The sequence below is a fragment of the Microcaecilia unicolor genome, chromosome 10, assembly GCF_901765095.1.
Source record: "Microcaecilia unicolor chromosome 10, aMicUni1.1, whole genome shotgun sequence".
Lineage (NCBI taxonomy): Eukaryota > Metazoa > Chordata > Amphibia > Gymnophiona > Siphonopidae > Microcaecilia > Microcaecilia unicolor.
Genome location: NC_044040.1, coordinates 192,966,662 through 192,979,970, shown reverse-complemented (window position 1 = coordinate 192,979,970; position 13,309 = coordinate 192,966,662).

Genomic DNA, 13,309 nt, shown 5'->3' with positions numbered 1-13,309 from the left:
TTGAGCCTGCAAATAGGTGGGAAAATGTGGGATCCCATCTTCCTCTCTGCCACCCATACATATCTAATAAGCCACTCCCTCCTACATCCTTATATCTCCCCTTAGAGTATACCAAAAGGTGACTATCACTATCCTTGGTAGAAAGAATGACACTAAGGGGCCCTTTTAGAGAACTGAAGTAAGCACTAATGTGTGCCTAATGCAGAACAAAACTGGCTTACTGTGGGTCACGCAGAGGCATTGCGCAGTCATTTGGGGATGTACAAGCTGCCTATGCTCTAAAAGTACAATTTATTTTTTAACCACTGTGGGGCAGGTCTTGGGGCGGACAGTGGACATGTTCTGTGCTAATTGGTTAGCGCATGGGAATTACCACACACTAACCCATTAGCGCAGGTTTTAGAGCAAGTCCCTACCGCCTACAAATAGGTTGTGGTAGGGGACTCACACATTAATGACCACATGCTAATGATAAAATTCGCATGTGGCCATTAATACTAAAAAATAGGAATATCAGTCATTTTTACCCACCAGAATGTCCTGCGTAAGGGTTGCACGAAAGCCATTTTTAACCAAAGTGTGGTATAAAGGGCCCCTAATTTTTAAAAGAAAATTGTAAGGGGCCCTTTTAAAATCAGTGCCATTTAACATCAATAATTGGTTGTAATACTAATGTGTGCACATGTATTTCCTTGTTTACAATGTTGGGAGATTACTGGGGGTGGAGGGTGTCATTTTGTTGGTGTGCTCCAAGGGGGTCTTTTACTAAAGTAGGAGTCCTCCACCTACAGTTCTGCCAGTGGGAATGCTGTTTCTCTCCCACATTTGAAATACTGAGGGACAGGCGAGCTTCTGGACTTCAGGTAACCTGCCTGTCTCTAGCGATTGAAAACACTACCCCTTACTGGCAGCAAAGGAGTTGCAGGACTTCCACATGGCCTTAAAGGGAACAGTGACTAAAGTACGTGATTGGTGTCAATCATGAAAGTTACACACAAGTGCAAGATGCTGTTCTGTAACTGACGCATGTAAGTAGCTTAGCACACAGCTGAAAGGTGGGCATATAGTGAGTGGAGAATGGGCATCCAGGGGAAACAGAGTAGCGAGGGAAAGACAAAGAAAGTACACAATAAAAAGAACCTTATATATATATATAAAATGTCCTGCAATAGTTCCGGTTGAAAGTTCCAGTAGAAATCCACCCAGGTGGAGAATTCTGAAATAGTTCCAACAACAAGGTGGGCACAATATCAAACTCAACTACAATGAAGGTGGCATAAATAATAAGACTCGATACGGCAGTGTTTCGGCAAGATGTCTGCATCGCAGTGACGTTTCTAGGGGGGGGCTGTGGGTGCGGTCCGCCCCGGGTGCACGCCGCTGGGGGGTGCCGCGCGCGCCTGTCCTCCGTTGTTCCATGCTACTTCTCTGCCCCGGAACAGGTTACTTCCTGTTCCGGGGCAGAGAAGAAGCATGGAACAACGGCGGACAGGCGCGCGCGGCACCCCCACCAGCGGCGTGAACCTGGCAGGGGGGGGGTTCCTTCGCGGGGGTGTCCTTTCGCCAGAGGGGGGTCCGCGCTGCATCGGGGGGGGGGGGGGGGTGCTGCACCCGGGGGCGGGGCGCATCGGCAATCCGCTCCGGGTGCCAGCCCCCCTAGGAACACCACTGCTGCATCGGGAGTTATATAATCTAAAAAGAAAAATAATTGTAATCTATAAAAACCCTAACAATAAACCTACGAGGAATAAATCAAAAGTAATAACAACATAGCTGAATGAAATAACATTGAAAATATATTTGAAATATAAAACAATAGTAGTGAAGAATTTGATAATTTTTTTAAAGAACTGAATAACATTAAGAACATGTTAATTCTATAAAAAAAATTTTTAATCAATAAACAATGTAAACAACTATTTAAAGGTATAACATTTTCCTTCTTATTTTTGGTGCCAGGAGAATGGGCGTGTCATGGGCATACACGTCTAGAATAATATCAATTGCGCACTTTGACCAGCCATTTTCATGACATAAGTTGTCATGCCTAACATTTGGCAAAGTGGCTTTGCACGGTATTCCATAACGACTTAGGACACGCCCAGAAGCCATTATAGAATTGGCACTAAGTGGATGTCAATATCTTGGCAACAATTTATAGAAATGCCCCCATAGATTTTTATAACTGGGCAATTATCATTCAGGGGCCCTTTTACTCTGCCACGTAAGCGTCTACATGTGCCTTATGTGTGCCAAAATGGAGACACCGCACAGCTACCACATGGCTCTTGTGGTAATTTCATTTTTGGCACCTGTCCGATACGCGCATCCGAAAAATCATTTTTATTTTCAGACACGCATATCGGACGTGCACCAAGTGGCACTTAGAGTGTGTAGGTTATTACCGCCCAGTTACCGCTTGAGTCTTTACCGCTAGGTCAACGGCTGGCGGGAAGGTCTCAGACCAAAATGGCATGCGCAGCAATTTTGATTTTGCTGCACGTTCATTTTTGGCAAAAATTTTAAGAGGCATTTTTTTTACAGGTGCATTGAAAAATGATTCTATGTGCACCAAAAGCCGCGTCTACATTACCACAGGCCATTTTCATTGCATCTTTGTAAAAGGACCCCTCAATATTTAAACTCCATGCTTGGCATTTGTTTTAAACACCAGCCATAGCATTTAGGGGCCTTTTTAGCAAACTACGGTAAAAGTGCCCTGCTGTAGGGGCAGCAGCCATTTTTGCTGCGCACTGAGGCCCTTTTTTACCGCAGCAGGTAAAAAGGCTGCAAAATACATGGCTATGCAGTAAGATTTCACTTAATGCATGGCCATTCCAGGGGGGGGGAGGGGCTTACCGCTTGTTATACAGGAGCACCACTGGGCTACCGCAGCAGCCCGGCGGTGCTTCCCACCCCTACTGAACCGTCATTTCCAGCACTACAAAATGTAGTGCCGGAGTGTACCCGGTGGTAATCGGGCAGTGCCGTGCGCTGCCCGGCTACCACCGCGTAAACCAGGAGCCTTACCATCACCTCAATGGGTGGTGGTAAGGGATCCCCCCCCTCCAAATGGCCACCTGGCCATTTCCTGTAGGAAAGCGAGACTTCCCTTTTACCAGCTGCGCTAAAAGGGGGCCCCAGTGCACACGTAAAACACGCGCTAATGCCAGCGCGACACCCTTTTTCCGCAGCTTGGTAAAAGCGGCCCTAAATGTTCCATCTTCGCTTAAACCTTACACTGTCTATTAAAATGTTCTATTATGTATTGTGTTGACATTGTAAGTAGTATACTATGCTACACTTTGTATGTTATTTGAATATTTTGCTGCTGTAATTGTCTATGCTTATGTTTGATTTATTCTTACTGTACACCACCTTGAGTGAATTCTTTCAAAAAGGTGATAAATAAATCCTAATAAATAAAATACATTAATATATTTATTAAGAAGTTAAGACTAGAATCCCATCGCTTCCACCACGGATAGTTGCCAACAGAACAGCAAGGCCACTCTCTCTGTCACCTTCAGAAAGCTGAAGGAGAAGTGGGAGGTTTGGCATGGCTGCTGCTGAAGCTTTCTTCAGTACTTGAGGCTTTGCCAGCTGGTAGCATCAGTGATGGTGGTTACAGTGGGTTGAGAAAAGCCTGGAAAAGTGAGTGAGGAGAAAACATGCCCTTTTAACATACCTCTGTGATCATGAAAATGCCAATTCTAACTACGTTCATATTTCCTGCATATTCACATGGCAGTCTGATAGCAGAGGATGTATTTCCATTCTTGCATGATGGCTGCTATTCTTAAATGTTCCAATTTAGGGGACTGTATGAGCAAATGGTGATAGAAGGTGGATTAGATTGCACGTTTTTATATTGTACAAAAAAAAAAAAAAAGCAAGGGGAAGATTACTATGTGAAAGGAAGCTCAGAAAACTAGCATGATTTTATGCAATTGGACGACAATAATTACAAAGTTGCCTTGAATATGTCCTTCAGAAAAAATTGCAGGAATTACAGCTTATGTGAATTGGTGTGGGGAAAAAAAGATACATCTACAGCAAATGTAGCTTTTCATGTAGATCGCCATATACATTTTAAACTAGATAATTTTCCATTTTGCTGTATGAGTGAACTCTCTGAATGGGAACAAAGCTATAAGCAGAGCTATTCAGAAGAAATTTACATAGTCCCCATGGCTACTACAGTACAGAAAGGACAAGAAACTTCAGTTTTGAACCGGATACAGTGGAAAGAAAGATGCATTTTGTAGCTGAAAAGGAAAACAGTGAGAGGACCTCATGTTCTCTTTAAACTAAAGATAATCATGGAGTCCTTTTACTAAGCTGCGGGGAAAAAAGAAGTGGCCCTTAGCGCATCCTTGTGCCGATTTGTTTCCTGTGTGTTAAGGCGGATTTACTGGCCAGGTGGAAGAGAAACAGAAATGGGACTTGATATACTACCTTTCTGAGGTTTTTGCAACTACATTCAAAGCGGTTTACATATATTCAGGTACTTATTTTGTACCAGGGGCAATGGAGGGTTAAGTGACTTGCCCAGAGTCACAAGGAGCTGCAGTGGGAATTGAACCCAGTTCCCCAGAATCAGAGTCTGCTGCACTAACCACTAGGCTACTCCTCCACTAGCAATGTTCCATGTAGAAGCCTGCCCTTGCAGATCAGCAATGCGGCCATGCAAACTTCTGTTTCTGTGAGTCTGACATCCTGCACATACATGCAGGACAACAGACTCATAGAAACAGAAGCCTGCGCAGCTGCATTGCTGATCTGCAAGGACAGGCTTCTACATGGAATGTTGCTAGTGGAATAGCAACATTCCATGTAGAATCTCAAATAGGGAAAGGGAAATGGGACCTGATATATCGCCTTTCTGAGGTTTTTGCAACTACATTCAAAGCGGTTTACATATATTCAGGTACTTATTTTTGTACCAGGGGCAATGGAGGGTTAAGTGACTTGCCCAGAGTCACAAGGAGCTGCAGTGGGAATTGAACTCAGTTCCTCAAGATCAAAGTCCACTGCACTAACCACCAGGCTACTCCTCCACTCCACACTGCTAATGTTATGATCAAACTACAGAAAATTAAGGGGTCCTTTTACTAAGCCACGGTAAAAAGTGGTCAGCAGTAGTGTAGGTGCGTGTATTGGGCGTGCATCAGGCCAGTTTTTACCGTGTACAAAAAATGGCTTTTTTTTTAATGGGATGGGGAAAGGGCCTGCGGTAAAAATGAAACTAGCGCCTGCCAAAAACTGGCCTAAGCCCTTAACGCCACCCCAATTGATCTAGCGGTAAAGGCTCACACTCTACACGTGCGGTGATAGGTTGGTGCGCGCCAAGTGCCGATTACCACCGGAACCGGCGCGCATAGGAGGAAATAAATAAATAATTCATCCAGGCGTTAGGAGCGTGCGCCAAATCTGAATTACTGTGAGGAGGGCACGCTGCCCTGGTGGTAGTCTCATTTTGGTGATGGCTGCACGGGTGTAGAGCCTATCGCATCTTAGTAAAAGGACCCCTATATTTGGGGAAAGAACTGTTGATGTCTATCAACACAACAAAACAAAACAGAGATTCTTTATAAATAGGTAAGCAGTTATAAACAGGTCTCTACAGTTTCATCGGTAGTGAACGGAGATTATTTCAAATTTTTGACCAGCTGACCCTGACACAGCTTAATGAAATGCTGGCACTGTCGGTCACGGTCCAGTTTTTGGTTTAGCTGGGTGAAAGATTCTGCAGCTAAATATTTAAAGCTGATATTTGGCTATGCAATAAAAGTTACAAAGCTTTGCTGGGAGTTATTTTTTGTTTTGCCAATGGTGATGAACTCCTGCTTTACCATCAGATAGCTGGAAGCTTATTAAGGCTTTTTCCTCCCTTTTCTTCTTTTTAAGGATTTTCATTACTTACCCATTTATAAGGAATCTCTATTTGTTTTGTCATGTGCTAATGTTGCCATTAGTGTACGAACCAAACAGAGAGGGTTAAACAGCATACATAGAAAGTACACAAATGAAAAAAAGCAACACTGGGCCTTCAAGACTGACACAACAGGAGTATTTTATTGATAAACTAGTAAAAAAGGCCCATTTCCGAAACAATGAAACGGGCGCTAGCATGTGGCTTTTTTTTGTGTGTGTGTGTATGTGTCACAGAGTTATTTGTGTGTGTGTGAGTGTGTGAGGGTGCGGTGTGTGTGCAGGTTGTTGATGTCTGTCTTTTTTTGTTTTGTTTTTTGCTTGGGGGTTGGGGGGATGTGCTGTGTTGTCCTTGGTCGCTGTTTGCTGCTGGCTGGGTCGCGGGTAATCCTTCCAGCTGGGCCGCAGCTTGTCCTGTTCGCCCCGCGTCCCAGATGGTGACGGGCACGTTTGTTTCCAGCTCCTCTGACTCCATGTCAAACGATCCCAAATATAGTCTGTGCTATTGGCCCTCTGGCACTCTTCAGTACTGGCATTAGGCATTTAAAATTTCTCCCCCCCCCTCCCCCGGTCTATTTTTGCACATACCCACAGCAGGAATATTCTTCTCTCGTTCCAGCGGTGGTTCTGTGCTCTCCGTGCTGCACAGATAATGAGCCATTCTGCTGGGGAATGCTCCTCCCTTATTGTCACGTAGTTCCTCTGATTGGTCCATCTTACGTTGCTAGTGTTGCCTGGGAACGGTGTTGTGATGGTCCTTTGTGTTTCAGAATGTTGAGGGTGTTTTTTCTGATTGGTCCGTCATGCGAGGGCAGGGCAGAGAGACATGGTCAGTGTTGTGGCTTCACCATGAATCCATGAACCCTTCAGGGAGTGACTGAGTGACTTCAGAACGTTGTCTTCAGAACATTGAGGGTGAGTTTTATTATAGTAGATGACCCGACACATCATTCATCAATAAAATACTCCTGTTGTCTCAGTCTTGAAAGCCCAGTGTTGCCATTAGTGTATGGCCATTAAAAACAATTACTGCCCGTGTGGTTACTTCTTCCCATTTTGTAAGTGGTAAGGGCTCACGTGGTAATCCTGCACTAACCAGTTTAGGGGCCCTTTTACTACGCCACATTAGCGTCTACACACACCCAACGCATGCCAAAATGGACTTACCGCCCAACTACTGCGTGGCTCTTGTGGTAATTTCGTTTTCAGCACGCATCGATACGCGCGGATGAAAAATAATTTTTATTTTCAGACATGCATATGGGACGCACACCAAGTTGCATTTGACGCACGGAGGTCATTTACGCCGGTTACATGCGAGGACTTTACCCACTAGGTCAATGGCTGGCGGTAAGGTCTCAGACCCAAATGGACGCACAGCAATTTTGATCTTGCCTCATGTCCATTTCGGGGCCAGCACTGAAAAATGGATTGGCACGTGCCCAAAACCCCAGGCCTACACTGTGGCAAGCCATTTTCAGCGCACGTTCGTAAAATGACCCGTAGAGCATGCTAATGTGGATGCACTAACCGTTTAGCTCAGGAACGTCCAATCTCTGTCCCCTCTGACATGCCCCCTCCAAAAAAAAAAAAAAGCACTCCTACATCAACTCCATCTCGAATTCTCCCACCCCAACTTTAAAGTTGCCCTCGAAAACCATTTTTTTATGCAAGCTTCCGAAAGCCTAATTAAATCTGCTCCTATCCCTCCCTCCTTTTTTCTCTCCTGTTATTGGCTCATTATTGTAAACCACATTGAATCTAACTTGGCCCCTGCGGGATATCAAGCATCTGTAAATAAATTTCTAGAAATATTCTTTTTTTATTGATTTTTATTGATTTAAAAATGTCTAGGCCACCTATAACTAGGGGTTTCCAGCTATGAACATACACTTCAACGTACAGTCAAAATTACAAAGGGATTACAGACCTATCATGCAAAACTTAAAAGTTGATCTCTTCATTACATCACTATAAATGCTTCAAAAATAGGCTGCCACAAATAAGCGAGTCTGTAAGGATTTTTTAAAACTGTGTCAAAACTGCCACAATGCCGGAGTTGGTCAGGAAGCGCATTCCATAAGGAGACTGCTGCTGACACAAAGCCTGTAGCCCATGTATCAGCATAACGTAATTGATTCACAGCATCCATTGGAAGGCTCATAGCTGTCTCTGATCTCAATACCCATTGTGGTCTGATGGGCAAAGATTCCTTCAAGTGTTAACAACTAAATTGGATTCTTGCAACATAGGTAACCAGTGCGGTTGTTTTTAATACTGAGGATACATGAGAAAAATTTGAAATTCCAGCAAAGGACACGAGCCACTGAGTTCTGAACTATCTGCAATGCCTACACACCCAAAGATGACATTCCAGCGTATAGGGCATTGTAGTAATTCAATTGCACCAATATCATACTCGGTAATAAACATCTGAAGTCATAAATAGGTATTATCGGTTTCAGTTTAACTATCATATACAGATGTTTAAAGAGACAGGTTAACGTGCACTAACTAGTAAAAAAGGCCCATTTCTGACACAAATGAAACGGGCGCCAGCAAGGTTTCCTCGGAGTGTGTATGTTTGAGAGAGAGTGTGTGTGAGAGTGACTGTGTGAGAGAGAGAGAGAGAGAGTGAATGTGCGAGTGGTGTGTGTGACAGAGAGAGAGTGAGACTGGGTGTGAGTGTGTCTGTGAGAGAGAGAGTGTGTGTGTGTGAGCATGAGAGTGTGTGCCAGGACCCACCCTCCCTCCCAGTTCCAGGGTCCCCCCTCCCTCCCGCCCTCTGAGTTCCAGGGTCATCCCCCCCTCCTTCCCTCCCAGTTCCAGGGTCATCCCCTCCCTCCCTCCGAGTTCCAGGATTGTCCCCTCCCTACCTCCCTCCGAGTTTCAGGGTGCCCTCCCTCCTCTGCATTATGCTCTCTCCCCTGCATTCATCCATATACTACTACTACTACTTAACATTTCTAAAGCGCTACTAGGGTTACGCAGCGCAGGCAATGTCCTCTGTGCCCTGCCCCCTCCATCCATCCATCCATGTGCAGCGTCTCTCCCCTGCCCCCCCCACCGAGTTCCAGTGTCCCCCCCCCTCCCATTTCCAGGGTCCCCCCCTCCGTCCCTCCCTCCCAGTTCCAGGGTCCCATGGAACTGGGAGGGAGGGGGGACGGAGAACGCTGGCGGAGTGACGTCAGCAGGTGGTTACAATCCCAGTGACACACATTGGAACGTTGGAGGAGAACGTTGGAGGAGTGATGTCAGCAGGTGGTTACGATCCCAGTGAGACACATTGGAAGGTTGGAGGAGCAAATTATTATATTAGATTTGCCAGTTACCACAGGACGCCTTCAGTACACCATTTAAGTTAAGTTACTGTCTAATGCAGGTTAGTAAAAGGGCTCCTATGGGAACAGGAACTTTAGGCCATGAGTATCCCCCTTTCCATTCCCCCCCCCCCCCCCCCCACCACATACACATATATGTCTGAAAAAAAGAATCTCTACAGTTAAAGTAAGAAGAGAAAAATATTACATTCTTCAAAAGCTGGGGTGAGCTACAAGGTATACCTGCAGGAAAATTGCAGTTTTCTCAAGTCAATACTTCTTTGCTAAGCTGCAAATTATAGATGCTTAACAAATCAGTCACTGCTTCATATTTAGTGCTGCAGATGGCTAACTGTTCTTACCAACCAAAAACCTTTGTTTGTTCCAGAAAGTGTCATAATGATGTCTCCATAAATGATTTTGATGATATTCTATTGCTGATCTCAAGCATTTCCCTAGATAATGAGCTGCAGAAACCTAACCAGTTATAAAGGGAATTTAACAGGAGAGCTCACTTCACAAAACTGAGTGGGAGGAAGGGGAAGGATCTTACTGCTCCCGGCATATAATTAAACCTAAGCACGGTCTTCTGTTATTACATGTATTTGTAGTATTTTCCCAGAAAATTCTATATCTCTGTCGAAACCATTAGCAATAGATAATGTCACGAACCCCAACGTTCTGTACACTAGATAGATATCAGACAAATTTATTGAATTACTCACATTTTTGTAATTCTGATTTGAAGATGAAGTTATAATCCAGGGGCTGATCCTTCAAAAATGGATATTAAGCTGATGAAGGAACAAACTCGACTTGGGGTTAAGTCCTCAAGTGCAGTTAGCTCACGAGAAAAAGGCTTACCTCAAAATGCATTAAAGCATTTTGCAGTATTTTGCCTGCTTTCACTTGCTCATTGCCTGATTACCTAGTTTTCTTTTTTTTTTTTAATTCTATATTTATTAATTTTTAACAATCATAATATACACCTATGAGTGATAATACACAAAACAAAATCATCAAAGTAATAATACATTCAATACCTCAAAAATTCTTGAAACTATCGTCCACATATTTAGGTAATTGATCTAAGAAAGAAAAAAAATTTTATACTTAAATTTTTAAGCAATTTCACAAGATAAATTTAAATCAAACAAGCAGTAATTCCTGAGTGGCTAACTCTAATCTGCCATACAGTGTTACATATGTGACTGAACTTGTACATTGACCTCTTCTCTGCTTTTTAAGAAATCCTCCAAACTGTTTAAGGTAAAAAATTGATATAGTTTACATAAGTACATAAGTAATGCCATACTGGGAAAAGACCAAGGGTCCATCGAGCCCAGCATCCTGTCCACGACAGCGGCCAATCCAGGCCAAGGGCACCTGGCAAGCTTCCCAAACGTACAAACATTCTATACATGTTATTCCTGGAATTTTGGATTTTTCCAAGTCCGTTTAGTAGCGGTTTATGGACTTGTCCTTTAGGAAACCGTCCAACCCCTTTTTAAACTCTGCTAAGCTAACCGCCTTCACCACTTTCTCCGGCAACGAATTCCAGAGTTTAATTACACGTTGGGTGAAGAAAAATTTTCTCCGATTTGTTTTAAATTTACTACACTGTAGTTTCATCGCATGCCCCCTAGTCCTAGTATTTTTGGAAAGCGTGAACAGACGCTTCACATCCACCTGTTCCACTCCACTCATTATTTTATATACCTCTATCATGTCTCCCCTCAGCCGTCTCTTCTCCAAGCTATATAGCCCTAGCCTCCTAGTCTTTCTTCATAGGGAAGTCGTCCCATCCCCCGCTATCATTTTAGTCGCCCTTCGCTGCACCTTTTCCAATTCTACTATATCTTTCTTGAGATGCGGCGACCAGAATTGAACACAATACTCAAGGTGCGGTCGCACCATGGAGCGATACAACGGCATTATAACATCCTCACACCTGTTTTCCATACCTTTCCTAATAATACCCAACATTCTATTCGCTTTCTTAGCCGCAGCAGCACACTGAGCAGAAGGTTTCAGTGTGTTATCGACGACGACACCCAGATCCCTTTCTTGGTCCGTAACTCCTAACGTGGAACCTTGCATGACGTAGCTATAATTTGGGTTCTTTTTTCCCACATGCATCACCTTGCACTTGCTCACATTAAACATCATCTGCCATTTAGCCGCCCAGTCTCCCAGTCTCGTAAGGTCCTCTTGTAATTTTTCACAATCCTGTCGCGATTTAACGACTTTGAATAACTTTGTGTCATCAGCAAATTTAATTACCTCGCTAGTTACTCCCATCTCTAAATCATTTATAAATATATTAAAAAGCGGCGGTCCTAGCACGGACCCCTGAGGAACCCCACTAACTACCCTTCTCCATTGTGAATACTGCCCATTTAACCCCACTCTCTGTTTCCTATCCTTCAACCAGTTTTTAATCCACAATAGGACATTTCCTCCTATCCCATGACCCTCCAATTTCCTCTGTAGCCTTTCATGAGGTACCTTGTCAAACGCCTTTTGAAAATCCAGATACACAATATCAACCGACTCCCCTTTGTCCACATGTTTGTTCACTCCTTCAAAGAATTGAAGTAAATTGGTCAGGCAAGATTTCCCCACACAAAAGCCATGCTGACTTGGTCTCAGTAATCCATGTCCTCGGATGTGCTCTGTCATTTTGTTTTTAATAATAGCCTCTACCATTTTCCCAGGCACCGACGTCAGACTCACCGGTCTATAATTTCCCGGATCTCCCCTGGAGCCTTTTTTAAAAATGGGCTGAGACTTTATTCTACATATACAGGGAAATCTCAGGAGAAATTCTGCAGCAATTGCTATTACCCTAGGGCGTAATAATAAGAACATCCTGCGTCTCTTCTGAGTTTCCCTGGACAAGTCAGGAAAAACTCTAATTTTTTAACCCATAAACAGAGAATCCAGATGATCTAGTTTTCAAAGATAACTTTAGAGGGGGCATGCCATAAGGAGAGAGTGGGTGTACCTGCATTATGATTATCACGCACTAACCTAACACAGAGTTAACATGAAACCACTTACCCCCCGGATTCTATATAGCATGCCCAGCATTTCACGCTGACGTCCAAGCGTATTCTATAACGCACGTAACTTAATTGGCTTAACAAGCCAATTAGTGTTTTTAACAGCGCTTAACAAGCAATAAAGAACACTAATTGGCAATAATTAGAATTTACATGTCCAACTCGCTAAGAATGTTCTGTAATGCAGAGCGCCTAAATTCTAATGCATGCTTCCAAAAAGGGGCGCGGTTATGGGCAGGGAAATTGGTGTTTAGTGGGTGTTCCAAAATTTACACACACTGTTATAGAATATGCCCCTCTGCCCCGAGAGAAGTATTTTGTCACCTAATACAGTCGATCGTTTTATGTCATTTGGATTATTGTAACAGAGTATATGCAGGTTGTAAAGAGCAACTTATTAAGAAACTGCAGACCGCCCAAAACACAGCGGCAAGATTAATTTATGGTAAAACCAAATTTGAGTGCGCTAAACCGCTCCGAGAGAAATTGCATTGGCTTCCTGTCAAGGATGGCATCACATTTAAACTCTGCTCCCTAGTACACAAAATTCTCTATGGTGAAGTCCCTGACTACATGATTGACCTAATCAGCCTGCCACCGAGGAATGCATTAAGAGTATCCCGTTCATACCTTAACCTTCATTATCCAACCTGCAACGGGCTTAAGTATAAATCCACATATGCTTCATCCTTCTCCTTCATCAGCTCACAATTATGGAATTCCTTGCCAAAAGCTATAAAAACCATTCACAGCCATCTAAATTTCAGAAAATCTCTAAAGACTGTTATTTGGAAAAGCTTACCCCCAAGGACTCAACATGTGTCTCCACTACTTGATTCGTAACAATATAATAATTTTGGACACATCCACCCTTCCCTTCTCTCCCCTGATTTCCCTGTTCCTTTCTTTCCTTCCCCATCCACTCCTTTATTTCTTATGTAGATTTCATGATGTATGAGCTTAATTTACTGATTGTATCCCAAACACTAT